We start from the raw sequence: 18615 nt of genomic DNA, 5'->3' as shown, positions 1-18615 counted from the left end.
GGCCTCAAGATGTCCTCTTCATTGTTTGAGAAGAAGCTTTGAAATGTTGAGTGTTCTTTTCTATTAGGGTTTTGGCATATAGCCTCCTGAAGGGGGAGGCGTTTGTTATAAATTAAAAAATAATACTACTACTAATCTATGCTTTTTGGTTCTTTAAAAAAAAATAAAAATAAATAAATAAATAAATAAATAAACTCATTGATTTGCACATAAAAGAGAAAGTTGTGTAATTTCCCATCAGAGATTATATTACCATCCAATGACCCTCAAGCCAATTACAAGCTATGTAGGATATAGCAGGAAAAACAAATAGGGCCTAATGGTTTGCCAAAGGTGGCACAACTGATGAATAGAGTCAATGTCACAACATGTCACAACTGATGACGTGACATCGATTGTTGCAGAGGATTCTGACCCCTTCTATGGCAATGGCTCATTCCTCAATCTCAAATTTACCGGATCCGCTACCAAAAACTTCCAAGTAAAATGAGAAATGCAAGTTGCAGCTGCTCGCCTGAGCTTTGAAACTGCCCCCTACTCGTGCATAGAAATAGCTCACCTATGTAAAATCTGATCCACTTATCACAGGTCATCACTGTGTGTACCATGCATCTAAAATCATGCACATATGTTCATCATGAAGGGCACATTATTTGAACCATTGGTCTTTTTCTAATAACCATTCATTTACTTTCAACAGGTGTGGCCCACCTGATGATCAGATAGGCAAGTTTTTCAAGACATGGAAACTACGCATTGTAAGGTCAATCTGACGAGCAGCGCCGGTCTCGCATGCGCGTGTCTTGTTTCTATGCACGTGTTACTCAAATTACAATCCTAAAGTAAAACAGAAACAAGTGAAGTCATGCAACACTACAACAAAAAGGGGATTAGTCGGCACTTACGGAGTCGTATTGTACCGGCGCTGAGCAAAACAGGGCGCTGCTAAATGAAGTCTATAAAATACAAAAAAAAAAAAAAAAAAACCCTATTCATTCCACGCCCCCGACTCTCTCACTCTCTCTCTCTCTCTGCAGCTCCATGACGCCTCTCTCTGCAACTCCACGACGCCGAATGGACTCTCTGCTGCAACTCCAGCAGCTACCCACCGCGGCTCTCTCTCTCTCTCTCTCTCTCTCTCTCTCTCTCTCTCTCTCTCTCTCTCTCTCCATTTAGCTTATAATTGTAGCCACCTAACTTCCATGTAAAATTTGTTAATGAGTTAGTCGACCATATTTTGCTTGTTCTATAAAACTGTTATGGTTAGCTAGATGTTTTTAACATGCAACAACAAAAGATATAAGGATCCTCCCCATTATCTTTGAAAAAAAAAAAGATATAAGGATCCTATCCTAATATGATGATATTAAAAGAATAGACTCAAATATTAAAGATATGGAAGAGAAGTTCCTAACACTTACTCTATTGCATTGAAATTCAGTGCATTGTTCTATACGATCAAATTCATGAGGATACCTGGACTGAGTATCCATGTGCCCCTTGGCATTTGGGCTTCAAACTTTGGTCCATTTCTCTGTAAATCCTTGTTGTGCTATAGTATTTTATGGGAAAGATGTGCCGAAAATGAAATTGCTTATTCTCTTGGAGAAACCACATGGTTCCTTGGTACGCCCTTGCTTATTCTTTTATAGACCCCATACTATAAGTAGAGTAACATTGTAACCATGGTTATGCCATTGATGGGAAGCCACGTAACATCCTTCCATAGTCTACGGTTCCACTTTGTTATTGGAGTTGTGGTTTGCTGTAATTTTCAAGGCAATTTGTGGGACCAAAATTAGAAAGATGAATGTTGACATTTACTAAATTGTCATGAGTACTAACAAGGAGAAAAAGTTAGCTCAACTCCATAGCTTTTGCTTGCATCTCATAGTTTTGTTGATGGGGCTGGCTTAGTTGGAAATGGGCAAAAATGATTTGGATTAAGCATGGGTCTCACTTGTCAGAATTAATAACCAGTGAACATTGTAGAAAGCCTCATATCACATCTCCTACAAATCATCTTGTAGTAATATGAATAGGATTTGATTTTTTTTTTTCTTCTGTTGATAATATTCATTAATCAGCAGTAAAGATGAAATCAGTGAGATTCTAAAAATTTAAAAAAAAAAAAAAAAAAAAATCAAAAAGAAGAAAAGTTCACCTTGAAAATATGGAATTCCAAGCCGGTCATTATTTGATATATGCTTTTTATTGAGCGAATGCTCATTTTAATTAGATATGATTCAATCTTAGGATCTGTGGTTTCTGTATAATCTGTTATCTAGTACATATCAATATATATATATTTTTTTTCTATTACATACCTTCTGGGCTTGACTATCTGAAACTAACATGCTTAGCAAGTATTAATGTGAATGAACGTTGTGATATACGTTTCATGGAGGACAATTGGGAAAGTCCGGTAGGCCTTTTTTTAAAATTCAAATTGACTAATTTACTTTACTTTTCTTTATTTTTTTTAAGATTTTGTCTCTTTTCTTAGTATGATCTGGGCTAGATCAATTAAGTATGATTGAGAAGCTTGAGATACGACTTGTTATGCCCTCATATGTTGTAAGGAACCTAGCGAGTATATCAAAATCCAACTTTTCAGAAGCCCTTTCTGAAATGTGAGTGGTGCCCAATGCATATTAGGTGCATATAATCTTTTCTAATCTTTAGTTGTTCAATATGAATGTTTGCTTAAGTTTCTACCACTTGTTGAGAAAGAATAGAATAGGAGGAAGAAAAGAAGAATAGGAAGGGAAGGTAGGGAAGGGAAACTCCACTTGTTGAGCTAGTGTGAGCTTAGATCCTTGAGGTAGTGAAATACCATCGGTTACTGAGGAATTTGCTTGCATCCATCGTGCATTTAGTGTCACTACAACAAAAACGGGATTAGCCGACGATTTATGTGGCTAATTTATCGGCGCTAATTAAAACGGGCGTCGATTAAGGATCGGGTATAAATACCGTACCTAAAGCCCTAACCCTATTTTTCTCCCCTCCTGACTCTCTCCCTCTCACCGCCCCAGACGCTCTCTCTCTCTCTCTCTCTCTCTCTCTCTCTCTCTCTCTCTCTCTTTCCGTCCCGACTCTCTCTCTCTCTCTCTCTCTCTCTCTCTCTCTCTCCCTTTAGATGCAGCGACAGCCATCGCCATCTCCACCTCTACCATCCCTTTCTCAATCGACCGTCTCTCTCTCTTTCCCCTTTTCCCTCTCTCAATCGACCATCTCTCTTTGTTTCCCCTTTCTCAATCCACATCTACTCCTCTAGGGTTTCTCTCTCTCTCTCTCTCTCTCTCTCTCTCTCTCTCTCTCAATACGGTTATTGAGGAATTTGCTAAGCAAGAATTAGTTTGAAATGCAATGCATTCTCTTCAAAGTTTTCAATCGGGTCCAAAAAACATAGAACGAAAGGTGGGGCCTGTGGATGTGTGATGAGACCGAAATCTCATCTCGCAAACAATTCCAGTATTTTGGCTTGTCTATTTCCAATGCATTCTAATTACAAAGTTACCACATATAACTGATGACACATTTACTTCACATGGGTTCATTTGAAAGACATATTTACAAAATAAAAGTAGGTGAAGGATTGGGTTTTGTTGAGAAAAAAAAGGTGATTCTGCAACGTATTGGAACTAGATCTGTTTGGTTCCCCATTTGCAGCAAATGGCATCAGCTAGTGTGTTGCCTTCGACTAGATTGAGAAACACAAGTGGAAATGCTAGTGTGTTGCCTTTGACTAGATTGAGAAACACAAGTGGAAATGCTATTAGCATGGATAGGTTGCCTGAAGAAATGAATGAATGATATGAAGATAAGGGATGACAAGGTAGGTTTTAATATAATCTTATCTCTGCTTGCTTGATAGCATATTAGCCTTCTCTATGAAATGTGATTTTTTCTTCTAGGAAATGGAAACTGTCGTGGTCGATGGAAATGGCACAGAGATGGGTGATATAATCGTGACAACTATTGGGGGTAGAAATGGCCAACCAAAGCTGGTAATCACTACATGAATTCTAAAATAATCAGTGCTTGGTTTTTCATACTGGAATGTGACATATCTTGTTGTTCACTAAACTTGTTGCTCACCTCACCTTAAACCTTGCTTTCAGGATTATTTGGTATTAGTTATCAATTAACATTAATATTTTTTAGCCAACTCATCAAATTGAAGATGTGTATTTCAGAAACAGCAGATGATGAGAGTATTAGCGTGTTGGAAGTACCTAGCTGGTGCATGAAGGCAATATGACGTTAGAAGATTTCCTCACCCCAACTGAGATGAAAGATGGACTCACAAACCTTGCTAGAGTTGAAGAGTCGGTTGCTGTTATGCAGAGGTAGAGAGAAAATATTACGAAGAATGTAGGTAATGCATCCAGACAATGGTCAATTGTAGCAAGTACCTTATCAGCGACAGAGAAGAATGGTTGCCTTAATCATTTTCTTCAGTTAGACGGGCATAGGTTTCTTAACCAATGGCTCCAGGAAGCTCAAAAGTGTAGTGGTGGCATAAGCAACAGTTCTATGGAAGATTCAATCAGTACAGTGCTAGGAGCACTTGAGAAGCTGCCTCTAGATGAGAGCTTAACTGCTTCAGGAATTATGGCAATAGGAGCTTGAAAGTCCAGGTGAGGGCAAGAACTTTGTTTGATAGATGGATCTGTTTTTATTTATTTATTTATATTCAAGACTATTTTCAATTTATTGTAATAAATATTATATATTTTTTTTATGTTTCAAATATTTAAAAAATACAGGTTTCGATTGATTTATATATAATAATAATAATTATTGGCATGCTGGGCCGTCTTTAATCTATATGAAGGCTTTTAGCGGCGCTTGTGTAGAAATCTTACGGCGCTTTTTCATGAGAAAAAGTGTCCGAAACCACTTTTACCTGCGCTCGGAGAGACTTTTAGCAGCGCTTATTAGCGTCGGAAAAAACTATAATTATTGACGCTCAGGCAAGCGCCGCTAAAAATCAAAGAGCGCCGTTAATACTTTTCCCGACGTAATAAATTCTCGGCGCTCGAGTAGCGCCGCTAATATAATTACCGGCGCTTCTAGGGATTTACCGGCGCTTTCGAGCTCACCAACAAGATATGCTATGATGGAAAGAGGCAAAGACAGACTTTTGTTTCTCCCTTGAGTTGGATAAACGTCCAAAGCAGACTTGACTAGAAAAACTAATAATCTAACTTCTAGGGCCCATTAGGATTGCTAATCATCTACCTAACTATAAATTATAAAAATGATGCATTATAGCATAACGCATTATATTAATAAAATGGGTTCGGAACACTAATTGGTATTATAATGTTATGGTGTTATGCTTGCATAATGATTTATTTTCTTGATTTTTAGAATCCTAATTAGAATTATAAGTTTCAAGTCATTTTCATATACTCTCTCTCATCTCCCATCTCTCTCGTCTCCTGTCTCTCTCATCCTTTGCCCAGTAGACTCCACATCATGTGTAGTCTAATCCAGTGATTGGATCTCCTTTATTGTAACCAATAGGCACCACTTCTTTTTCCTATCCATGGTTGCATAATTAGAACAAACAATCTAGTGACTTTTAGAGTCAAAATCTCCGTTTTTGTCCGGTTTTGCAAATTTCCAAGAAGTGGGGCCGTGAATGGATGGGTTTGGTCTGGATTTAAACTGATTTGTTTAGGCTTGTCAAGCCTAGTCTATTACAAGGTTTTATTTTTCACAGCTGAGGCTTAAGTGGACCATTAATTAAATTAGAGTTGGCAATGTTCTGAGTCTATTAAGCTCATGGACCAGGTTGCCAGTAGGCAGGCTTAGGTATGCTTAATTGTGTTAAGGTTCATTTGTAGCCTGAAACTGTTAACTTGGAGATGTGGTGCACAACCACATGGAGAGAGGAAGGAAGAGAGAATTGGGGTCTACAATAGCCTGAATTGCATAGGCACATTGGAGGGGATGCATTTTGCTAGTTAATTAACTAATCACTATGTGGGATAAACGTGCATCTGATCCACCCTGTCCATCAGTTGAGCCATCAAATTTTCACTGTAAATCCTGAAAATTCAGAGCTTACATGAGCTACACCATAGGGAATAGTGTAAAATCATTCCTAACAACTTTAAATTCACATAGTTTGGCCAACACAAGTAGTAGTAGAATGTCCTAATTTTCGGCGAATCAATTAATCCTGGTATGAAATGTGAGATGAATGGATTGGATGGTATACACACATCACGGTGGGCACCATGTATAACTTGGACTATTTTAATGGTGAGACTTCTCATCTCAACTGTTTCTCATGGTGTGTACCACTTGATTTGTTAGTGCTGATCCAAATAAAGAGAGGCACACCTTATTGATGGGGTAGATCTCATCCACATGAAGTGATTCTTCCTCATCAAACAAAAGTAATTCCCAGCATCCATATCAGAAACTGCATTTTGGAAATCAGAGAGAGAAACTCGGGTGGAAAGACTTGTGCAGGTAAAAGATAAGCTGTTGGTTGGCTTTTGCGGATGAAATTTAAGCTATCATTTGGTCAGTAGCCACATTTTTTAGTTTCTAAGATAACCTTACCATCAATTGAAATGTTTTGGATGAAATTGATATTTGTGTTTTCCATTAGCTAGGTTTGTGTGACCTAATCAATAGGTTGGTTGGCAGAAACATTATAGCAGGCCCGGGAAATTTTTAATGGTGAGAGCTTGCTTCTAACTTGGGCTTAGGTGTACTTATTGGGCTATGCTTTGGTTTTCGCCAGAAAACAAAGGTTGTTAAAGTAAATGAATCAAGCTATGGCTGACTCATTCCTAATATCAAACCGTTTCTAGCAGGCACATAAGTATTAACAAAAAGCTTCAATTCCCAAAAATAACAAAGTTACTAATGGGCTTGAAATACGAGCCCTTAAGTAAATGGGTCGAAAGAGTGGTGCTTGGTCCTAATAATTTGTTGAAAAGTGGGACCACATATTAAATTTTAAACTAAATTCTTAACCCAATCAGTAAACGGTTGAGGATCAGGCCATGGGTCCATGGGCTGTGCCTCTGTTTGGGGTTTGAATGGTTGATATGTTTCGTAGCGGACCACTAACCCCAAACTAGTCCCTCCCTCTGCCACTTTGTATAAATTGTGGATGTGTTTGTTCTTTGTGTAGGTGATGGATCCAAGCTTACAACATTGAACTTATGGTTCAAATTATGCCTGAAATTTGAGGAAATGCAGAAGAGAGTAAGAGTCAATTTGCACAACAAGAGATTGTATAGATGATTCTTGACACGTAATATATGTGATTAGGAAGGCCCAGGATGATGATCCATTGGCCCAAAAATAGGACCCTCTTACGAGGTGGGCCATAGACATGAGAAAATTGATTGTTATAATAACATAACCAGCCACCTATATTCGAGGTAACACGACTTATGAATAGCAAAGATCTTGCATGCCCTCCTCTTCAATCTTTCTCCGGCACAAATTGCCTTGTCAGTGTTCAGTTAATATCGTAGCGTACAAGCAAGGCTAATACAGTAGATATCCACTAGTGTGCAACATCATATCAACTGTTTGGTCCACCGAACCACTGACACTTTACAAAGTAAAAGAAAACCAAACATTGCCATTACCTGGAAGCTATAGCTGTCAACAGCCTAGGCTTGGGCTGGGCTAAGTCCTGTCCAACTTCCGCTGCTAGCAACGAGTTATCCTCACCATCTATCCATTTTTTCATATCAGTTTATGGCATTTCATAGCAAGATCCCGGAAATGAAGCACATCCATAAGAAACAGGGGTAAGTGATCGCCCACCCATGAAAATTTCCTGGAGGCTACAAAAGTTTTGTATGAGCTTATATTTGTGTTTTCCATTCATCCAGTTATGTGTGTCCTGATCAATAGGTTGGATGTCAAATAAGCATTACGGTGGGCCATGGTGGATGTTCAATTACCATTTACCACTATTTTCCTATTTTCCTGTGGTGTGGTACACTTGAGATCACGAAGATTGGAAAAGGGGAGTCGTCATTAGGCTCTGCATCGCCAATAGAAGGATTTTCCACCCAAAAAATGGGTATTTTCCCTCTGTTTTATGTCTATGCAGTAGATGCCTTCTTTTGTAATCTGATTACTATGTGTAAAGTGTTTATAGTTTGTCTTATTTGGCTTTAAGTTGTAATCTATTTACAGTAAACTTGTCTACATATGAATAACTTGTTAATTATTTGCCCTTGTAATTGAGTATTCACACATGATAGAGCTTGGAGTGGTACATCATTTAAAAATCATCAAATGACATAAAAAGTCTTCATTTAAAATGGGTCATTGAGATAAGCCCACTCAATAAAGCTATAACACCTGTAAGAAATATTATAATTTGGGAAGCATAGGAAATGGTGAACCAAAATGCTTCACTTGAGAATTCTACACTTGGGTTTTTAATTTTATGAATGGGGCTCAGAGATATGTCGTCACCATCATCATCTAAGCCTTATCCTAGTTAATTAGGGGCAGCTACTTCAAACCTATTCCACTATTCCATTCTATCAAAGGTTGTACCTTCAACTAGATCATAGGTTACCAAGCTTTTCTAACTATCTCTATCAACGTCCTCCTGGGCCTTCCTCTTACCTGCTTAGAGCCTCCAACATGTGCCCACTCGCTCCTTTTAACAGGAGCAATTATCGGTCTCCATTACATATAACCAAACTATCTAAGTCTATTTTCCTTTATCTTATTACCTATTGATACTACTCCCAAGTTTTCCCAAATACATTCGTTTTTAAATCCATCCTTCCCTATCTTGTCAGTCATCCATATCAACATCCTCATTTTAGCTATAATCATCCCATGAACATGTTGTTTTAAACAATCTATCCCAAAAAGCAGACTGAACTCATGGTTATCCAATAAAATTTCCCTTTTAGTTTGAGTGGGCCTATAAATATGAAACAAAAAGAATGATATAATGGCCCTAATGTGGATGGCACATGTATTAATAATTCTGTTGATCAGAAATCCTAGCCTTTTAATCAATGGCAAGCAAGTAGATGGTCAGGAAATAAAATAAAGCAACAGTCCATATGCAATGAAAAAATGCAATAGATTCAATGGATAGGATTTTCCAATATTGGGTTATCTTTTGGTGCATGGCCATTCACCGTGTGCAACATCATATCAACTATTTGGTGCACCAAGTCATTGACACTTTACAAAATAACCATTGCCATTGCCTAGAAACTACAGTTGTCAACGGCCTGGGCTTGGGCTGGGCTGCATGCTTATCCACCAAGTAGAACTTATGCCTGAGGGCAGCTTGGTCTTATACTAGGCCTGAAGAAACAGACCCAAGACCAGCCCACGATTATCATGCAGGATATCAACCAAGTCATGGTGATTATGCATGACCTCAGACCAAGGTAGATCCCCACTATCCCTTTTGTACAAGATTTGGTTTGTTTATATAATGCAGCCCATCATGCATGATATATGACAAAATTTCCCTTGAAACTCTAAAAAGACTGAGCTCGGCTGAGGCTCTTGAACAGAGCCTAAGCCCAGCCCAATTATTAAATAGGCTTTACTTTTAAGGCCTGGACCTGAACTTCGTGCCTAGTGGGCCACCCCAAGCAAAGCCTTAAGTGGACTAGCCAGGCTCATTGATAGCTCTATTAAACTCTTAAGCCGAGCATTGCATTATTCCACCTCTCTAAGTAGTGTACCCAACCATGCCTATTGCTATCCCTACTGGGGATGTTTTTCCATTACTTGACCAGATAAAGGCAGGGGAATAATTGAATGCAATGAAATGTGTGGTAGTCACCGAACAAGGCCTCTTTCAACTACTGGATTAGGGAATCTCGGAGGTGATTGGGAATTTTTTTTAAATGAAAATTTTCTCACATTCCAACTGGCATTTTTGTATGGTAACTCATGCCGAAACAATATAGTACACCATTGCGCCGAGAAAAATTGGAAACTATGGGAATTAAGTTACAAGATTTGCATAATTGCATCCAAACTCACAATGTAAATTGGAGTTTAACTTAAAACAATGTTTAAAAATGACCCTTTTAATAGTGCATCCAAAAGGGCCATCACTAGTGTGATCGACGCCTCTCCAACCTTGCTCATAATCTTGCAAATTTTACACATGTATGGACCATTTGGATCCCACCAAATAAGTTACTCTTTTTACTTACAGCAGTTGATAATTAACTTATTAGAGATAAATAAATTCAGTTTATGATCAAATAATAAGTAAAAATAAAAATAAAATTAAGTTAATTACTTCAATTTAACGAGTAGAAATCAAGATAAATTATTTAAGGCATAAGTAGCTTATCTTAGGTTACTTAAGATCAAACGCGGCACTTACGGAGAAAGAGATTTCTAACATCCAAAGGTACATTTGTTAAGCCTTTACCACCAAATAAGTTACTTTTTCTACTTACAACAGTAAATAATTTATTTAAGATAAATAAGTTTGGTTTATAATTAATTATAAATAATGTTTTTACTTAAAAGTATTTAATCACTTCATTTTAATAAGTAGAAACCAACCTAAGTTACTTGAGACATAAGTAACTTACCTTAGTCTTTACTTATTAAGAATATAAATATTTTTGACAAACAACATATTTATTAGCTTTTCTTTAGTTTCTCCTGATGAGTCTCTTCGACAACTTAAGAAAAGTAAAACAGTAAAAAAATAAAAAAGAACTAAAGTGATTATATGCTTTTAAGTAAAAAAAAAAAAGTTTTTTATAACTAATTATAAACCAAACTTGATTACCTGATATAAGTTACTTATTTACTTCTGTAAGTAAAAAAGGCAACTTATTTGGTGGTATTCAAGGGGGTCCTAAGTGACGCATGCCATGTTGAAATATCAACGTAGACCGTATGGTTAACATCATTTCTGTCCAGGGCCTTTCATCATAGGCCGGATGGTTAGCATGGCAATTCATGTAATTCGTGTAGGACCTATTTAATAGATGTTCAACGCTGATGTGGACCTATTTTATTCTCTGCTTGATCTTGGCCATCCATTTTTTATGCTACCCATAAGGAAGGTTAGAACATCCTTGGGGTGTGATTTCTTCACCATGGCTTGTCCTGAATGGTGTGAATGAATGGATGGTTCAGATCAATGATGGGACATTTCATATGTCACTTAAGATATATGGGTTGAGGGCTGTTATCTTTGCCCTCCAAACATTACAATAAGGTCTTGAGTTCATAGGGGGCCCACTGATGAATAGGTGATCCAAATTGCTGGTCTATTTGGTCCCACTGTAGATGGACCATGCCTCGGAGATCCCAAATTGTAAAATCCTAGCCATCAATTTTGGGCTTTTTCTCTAATTTAGTGTGGATTTTATTGCTGTATTCCTCAATTATCTATATGTAGACTACAAAATTGAAAAGGCATGGCCCATCCTTCAATGGATCCCACCATCCAACGGTTTGGATCACTAAACCATCGGCTCCACTTAAGATAAACTGAAAATCCGAGTACAATCTATTCCCTCTAATCAGATATGCTATTATTCATCTATATGTCAATAAAATATCAAAAAAGAAAGGCTAAAATAATTAAGGGTGGCTAATTAAAGGGGCCAAAACATATGTCGTGTCACCGGCAACATTGACGTTAGATCCCAGCTGTCCAAAATATCATCAGAATTATCTGATACGTGGCACCACATCTTTGCTTAATAAACATGAATTTCCATTTTTGACAATTGAGCCCTTTTTTGGTCAATCCAGACCGTTTGTTTGTTGAGTCAGACCATTGATGGAGCAGTCCCCAAGATTTGAATATCCCAGCAACCAATATTGGGACCTCTTTCAGATGAATGTGGACCGTTGTTGCACTTCTCATCTTAACCGTCTACCTATAGGCCACGAATCGTAATGTTGTTTGAGGCATGCTCTATCAACGGTGGGACACAGCAGACAAATGGTCAGGATTACTGAACGAAGCAATTCATTCTTCTGGACTCAAACCATGATGATTGACGTGGGCCATGTATTCCTATATTTCCTCGCAGCTGTGGACCGGCTTCTTAAAATAACGTTTGAATGGATTGCATGAAAAACACATGTTTATTAACGTTGTTTTCGTGATCCAAACTTCTCATTCATCATAAGTTTCCCTGGATGGGCCATAGATAGAAAATCACAGCGATCGGTTCAATGAATGTCTTATTTTTGTACTTCATTCTTTTGAATGGCTAGGATTGATTGATGGCTGGAAATATGCTCTATAGGTTCTAAAATTCCTGAAAAGAAGGAATGAATGGTTTTAAAATTTTTAAATCAATGGGATGATTGAAGTGAATTAATATGTAAACTAAGTTTATTTTCTTAGATGATTGAAACAACATCAACGGCTATAAAATCATCATAAAATAGCCCTGAAAATAATAATAAAATGAGAAATTATCAGGTACAACTATATCTGATACAGCCATTTCTTTCCTATACGTCCATTTGGAACCGTCATCGGGTTCACATAGAACCTCTTATCGACTCAAAAGTGGGCCACACCTCATTGGGTGAGCCACAATGTCAAAATATAGGGACAGCTGATGGATGTTACATTGTAGGTGTGGCCCACCTAATGAGTGGATGGATAATCATGGTGTCGCACACCTTTTGCAAGATCCGGATATTCAACAAATGGGACAGTCGGCAGTAAAGAAATGGACTGACCTGGCTCGAGTGGTGTACGGAGGGCTTGGTTTGCGATATCTTACCTCTGTGCAAGTGGAGCATGTATAAGATCCAATCCGTTTATCAAGTGGACCACCACATTTTTACTCTACACTATGAGAATCAACTTAATCTAAGAATTAGGTGGGCCACACCATAGGTAACGGTATAAAGTCATGCGTGTAACCTCTAATTTGCCATGGTGTTGCCCGCATTCGTCTTGGATTAATGTCCTGCAAGGTATCTTTTCATCCTTTTTATCTACTCCTTACATCTATTTTTCCAGCTCATTTTAGTGCATGAGCCCAGAAACGATGGACATGAAAATCTCTAATGACCCACACTACAGGAAACATCTGTGATTGAACATTCACCATTAAAAACTTCCTGAGGCCACAAAAGTTTTGGATCAAGCTGATCTTTGAATTTTCCCTTCATCCACGTCTTTGTGACATTATCAACGGGTTGGATAACAAATAAACATTCCACTTGGCCCTAGGATAATTTCAACAGTGGGTGTCGTTATCCCTACTGTTTCCTGTAGTGTGGTCCACTTTACCTTCGATATGCTTCATTTTTTTTTTGTCGCATGCCCTACAATAATCTTTAAAAGCGGATAGACGGCATGGATATAAAGCACATATATCACCGGGGGGGGATTTCCCTGCAAAAGTCATGCATGCATTTTTTAAGAAATGGATGCATCAGATGCAGTGTCTGATTATCCAAGAAATGGATGTATCAGATGAAATATTTGATCATTCCTCGATAAAAATGCATCTATCTACGGTACAAACCGATGCAAACCACACATTTTGACGGTCATTTCGTTCGTTCCATCAAAACCTTCGCATGGACATAGTTGCATTTGGACTTTTCTGATCTGTATGGTTTGCCAAGGCAGAGTATGAAGAGTAAACCAAACGTAATGGACGGTACAGATAGGCGATGTGGATAGCCCACCGAATACAAATAAAATTATCTGCATGGGAATACACTTGGCGTGTTAGATGATATTTGTGAAAATGGACAACAGCAGCGAGGAGAGTATATATAGCCCGAGGCCTGCTTTGATACGTGTCAATCAATCATTTGCATGGGACATCTGACCCATGCATAAGGTGGGGCTGCAACGTGCCAATGGCCTTCAGAAAAAACAGGTCGATCTAATCGTCAGATGATCCACATACACCAGTAGCCCACCTGATGAATGGACAGTCCTGATTTCTGCACTTCGATCCATTTTATGCAAGGATCATCCTGACCATTGATTTGTAGAGTTTATGTCGTGAGCCATTGAAACTTCTTCCTCTGGTCTTTCCAAGAGCATCACCCAAAATATAGGTGTACCGATCGATGGGCCATCTCAACATGTGACCCATGTGCATCGTTCCCCAATATACACGGGTTTGCAGCCTACCTTTTATCCAGCGTCTTTTTTGAAGGATCCAAAACTTACTTTCACAACTTAGGCCTCGCACGGACGGACAGAGCATTTGAGGACGGAAATACCCCTGCTTTTAAAAGTAATTTTGTTCTGTAGATTTATAGCTACGGATTATAACCGTAGCCAGAAGCAGGAGTTTTTTGCCCCCGAAAGTCCGTCAGTACGTGCAACGTCTAAGTTAGGAAGGTAAGCTTTGGATCCTTCGTACGCTGGATAAAAGGTGAGGTTTGCAGTGGTAATTTTCTCTTGCGGTTTTGTTAAGTGGGGCCATGGTTTTGTAATCCTACCAATTAGTTCGTTGAGTATCAACCGTCGATTCCCTAAAACTGTCTCAGATTGAAACATGCTGCCAATCAATATTAGGTCCTTTCCTAGACGAATGTGGACCTGTGTTCAAATTTCTTTTCTAGCCGTCTGTCTGTAGACAGCATAACGGAAGCTTGAGAGTATGCTATCAAGGTTATTTTTAGTCATAGTACATCTAGAATGGGTCACAACAGACCAACAGTCTAGAGTACCTAAACATGTCCCCACTTATCAGAACTGAAAGCCGTGTATACGGTTGAAGTATGCGGGGCCACGTATCGTATACTTCCTCTGCAGCTCACGATTGGGCGGCATTGAATACAGTGATAATTCACCACCATCGTACGCACCATGCACATCAATTCAGGCCTTCCAAATCATGGGTCTTATTTAGATGGACCATAACCTAAACTCGCATTGATCAAATCTTAACCGTCTGAGTTTTACTAATGAATTGAACCAGTGACCCCTTTTTCCTTTTCTTTTCTTTTCCTCCAAAAAAAAAAAAAAAAAGAAAAGAAAAAGAAAAAAAGAGCCATCAATTCGCTGCCAATCAGTTGGACGGGAGCGTCGTCCGACCTGTTAGGTGCGTGCGCGGCTAGTAGAACAGTGAGAGGAAAGCATTGATGGTCTGGCAGAGTGTGATGGATGATATGCAGGCCCTGAGAACTTACCTAGAAATTGCCTAAGTGGCAAATAATTAATCAATTCGAACTGTCCAAATTATTCTACCGAATAAATATGTATCATGAACCAAAACATTAACTTGCTTGGTTACCTGACTCTCCGGATTGTGGACATTTTTTGAACGGTTAAAAATGAAAGATACCCAACGGTACTATTTCCACAAACGAGTATCCCCCAATCAGAGGTTAGGATTTTTCAAAAAATCTGATCTTTGGATCGTAACTTGTTTATATTGTATTACACAATCTGGTCGGTTTGATTTGAGCTAATATCTTCCAAGAGTAAAATTTCTGAGTGCCTGCATATCAAGCATCATACGCAGCCTGAGCATCATATAATTCTTCCCAAACTAAAGAAAAATTGACTACCGTAAAATCCATCTTTTACCCACCGTCTTTTACAAATGCTACCAAACATTACCTTGTCAAAATAAACCAATCTGTACGGATATTCTATTCGAAGACAAAAATACCCTTGCAGGCACCGTGGATCTATAGCTGCGGATTGTAATCCGAATTCATAGGTCAAGGGTATTTTCGTCCACCTGATATATCCCCACAGAAGGGATTAGATTAGGAAAGTAAAGTTTGGGAGCGTTTAGAAAAGTCTGTGGGTAAGAGGTGTGATTACAGTCATAATTTTCTCAAAACAAAATAAGTATATACCTTTTGGTTTTCTCCGTACATTCTCACCTATAGCCATTTTTACATCGGCATTGGAGTCATTGGATTTGGGGTAATTTTCCAATGATCCAAACCGTTTGTAATGTTCCTAGATGATGCCCACATAAAAAGAAAAAAGAAAAGGAAAAAATAAAAATAAAAAATCTAACATTGAAATCTTTCAACCCTTTAATCATTTAACTCTTTTTGGATATGAACTGTCTTCCTTAACCGTTGTTTTGTGGGTCATTTATAGGACCTTTATATGAACTTTTTTCACATATCTCATCAAGATTAAAGGAAATCAAATATAAACGGTTTGGATAATTGCAACATGTCCAAGGATCAATAGATGAAGTACGGATGTAAAAACAAGTAATCTGCAGGGATGTATTGTAGCAAATCTCTTTCTTGTTTAAATGGCAAGTGAGGCTTTGATCTATAACCGTGGAGCCCATGGGTCCCACTCACCTTGGGAAAGTAGCTGGCCCCAACAAGAAAGCAAAAGGCATTGGCAGATAAGGCGCGTTCCACCTGCCTCCATTGAGATGGAGTTGAATGGAAGATGAATGATGTGGACCCGAGTAGGGTAGATTCATATGTACATAGTACTCGTGGCAGGTTTACGATCCTGCCCATCCATCTACTAGACCAACTATCGGTGGCTCATGATTGAGAGAACTACACCTATAGGAATCTACGCTTTCTATTCTTCAATCTTCCATAGTGAAAATTGACCAAGTTTATTTTGTACCGTCAGTGTAACAGACACCGATCGGATGTCAAGATGACTCGATCTATGTCTACTAATTTTTTATCAACTCTCCATCTGATGTAAGAATAACTAGATAGACGGTCCAAAATGATTATTCACTCTTCCATATGTAGTGGGGAGAGAAGGCTCTACCATATTCCAGTTCTCCTGCCACTTCCAACTGTACGAGAGCTCTGCGACGAGAAATTAAGGACTGTGGACCCCACCTTTTATCCAGCTGTTTTTATGAAAGAAGACAAACCTTGTTTTGCAACTTAGACCTCCACGTGCGGAGACTGAATTTCAGGACGAAAATACCCCTACTTTTTATATACTACTTTCACTGTATTGCTTTAAGCGCTGCTTTCACTCCTCTTAACGTAAAAACAAGTGCTTCCAGCCCTACACTCTCGTGGAACTAAGAACTGAAGTATGAAGGGTTTTCTTCTCATTTTTCCGACTCAAATATCTGTGTATCATTTAGATATCATCATTCTACATTTACCATTTTTCATCTTTGCTAGAGTTACGTGAAATCCTACGAGCTGGTTGTATCTCCTTGAAAAGGTTCAAAATATTCTCTCACTCTAAAGCACCTCTCTTCAACCTGCATTTGACTGATACTGCAGCAGTCGGAGGTACAGATCTTGAAAAAAAATGTTACACTTGTACAATGGCATTGCATGCGAAGTTTGGTCAATTCCATGCGTTAGGCTTAGTCAATTTCATGCGTTAGGCTTAGTCAATTTTATGCATTGATCGATCAAATCCATGTCAAACTCGCTCAATTCAATTTGAAGCTCACTCAATTCCATTCTAGGGTTCACTTGATCTCATGCTAGGCTCACTGAATTCCATGTTTACCCTGCTCAATTTCATGGTAGGATCGCTCAATTTAATGTTTACCCAGCTTAATTTCATGGTAGATAAGGTCAATTTAATGTTTGTCTCGATAAATATCATGCTACGATCGCTCAATTTAATGTTTGCCCAGCTTAACTTCATGGTAGATAAGGTCAATTTAATGTTTGCCCAACTTAATTTCATGGTAGATAAGGTCAATTTAATGTTAGTCTCGATAAATTTCATGCAAGGATTGCTCAATTTAATGTTTGTCTAGCTCAATATTATCCCATGCTCGCTCAATTTACAGTTGTCCATTCAATATCTATGCAATGCTAGCTCAATTTAATGTTTGGCCTGCTCAATATCATGTTATGCTCACTTGAAGAAATGTTTGCCCAACTCAATATCACGCTATGCTCGCTCGAAATATCGTTTGCTCACATTAATATCATGATATGCTCGCTCAATTTATCGTTTGCACAGCTCAATATCATGTTATGCTCTCTCAATTTAATGTTTGCTTGCATGGTTGAATTTATAGTTTGTCCCGCTCAATTTTCAGTTTGCACCATTCAATTTCATGATTGCCGCGCTAATGTTTCGGATTTTCCCACTGAATTTTCCAGTTTGCCCCGCTCAATTTCATGTTTTCCCTGCTCAATTTTCATGTTTGCCCCACTGAATTTCATGTTTCCCCGCTCAATTTCAAGTTTCCCCTGCTCAATTTGTAGTTTGCCCCGCTGAATATAATTTTTTCTCTGCTTAATTTCATGTTTGCCCCACTCAATTTCTAGTTTGCCCCGCTGAATTTCATGTTTACCTCGCTAATTTTCTAATTTGCCGCGCTGAGTTTGATGTTTCCCAACTGAATTTCATGTTTGCCTCGCTCAATTTCCAGTTTACCCCACTTAATTTCATGCTTGGCCCGCTGAATTTCATGTTTGCCCCGCTCAATTCCATGCTTGCCCCGCTCAATTTCCAGTTTGCCCCGCTCAATTTCATGCTTGCCCCACTCAATTTCATGTTTACCCCGCTGAATTTTCAGATTGCCTTGCTCAATTTCATGCTTGCCCCACTCAATTTTATGTTTGCCTCGCTTAATTTCCAGTTTGCCCCGCTCAATTTCATGTTTGCCCCACTCCTTTATGTTAGCCGAGATCTTGTCTTAATTCTTGTGAAAATCCTTCTAA

At 38.5% G+C, this 18615-nt stretch overlaps 1 long non-coding RNA gene across 1 annotated transcript; it reads left to right on the top strand.

The window, feature by feature from the left end:
- The first annotated feature begins 3787 nt into the window (after positions 1-3787).
- Positions 3788-4595, top strand: LOC131238679 (uncharacterized). Its single transcript, XR_009168018.1, has 3 exons — positions 3788-3841; positions 3921-4013; positions 4203-4595. It is a non-coding gene; the product is annotated as an uncharacterized LOC131238679 (long non-coding RNA).
- Positions 4596-18615: the final 14020 nt, after the last annotated feature.

The sequence above is a fragment of the Magnolia sinica genome, chromosome 3, assembly GCF_029962835.1.
Source record: "Magnolia sinica isolate HGM2019 chromosome 3, MsV1, whole genome shotgun sequence".
NCBI lineage: Eukaryota > Viridiplantae > Streptophyta > Magnoliopsida > Magnoliales > Magnoliaceae > Magnolia > Magnolia sinica.
The sequence above is the reverse complement of the archived record's forward strand: the minus strand, read 5'-3'. Positions and strand labels throughout refer to the sequence as shown.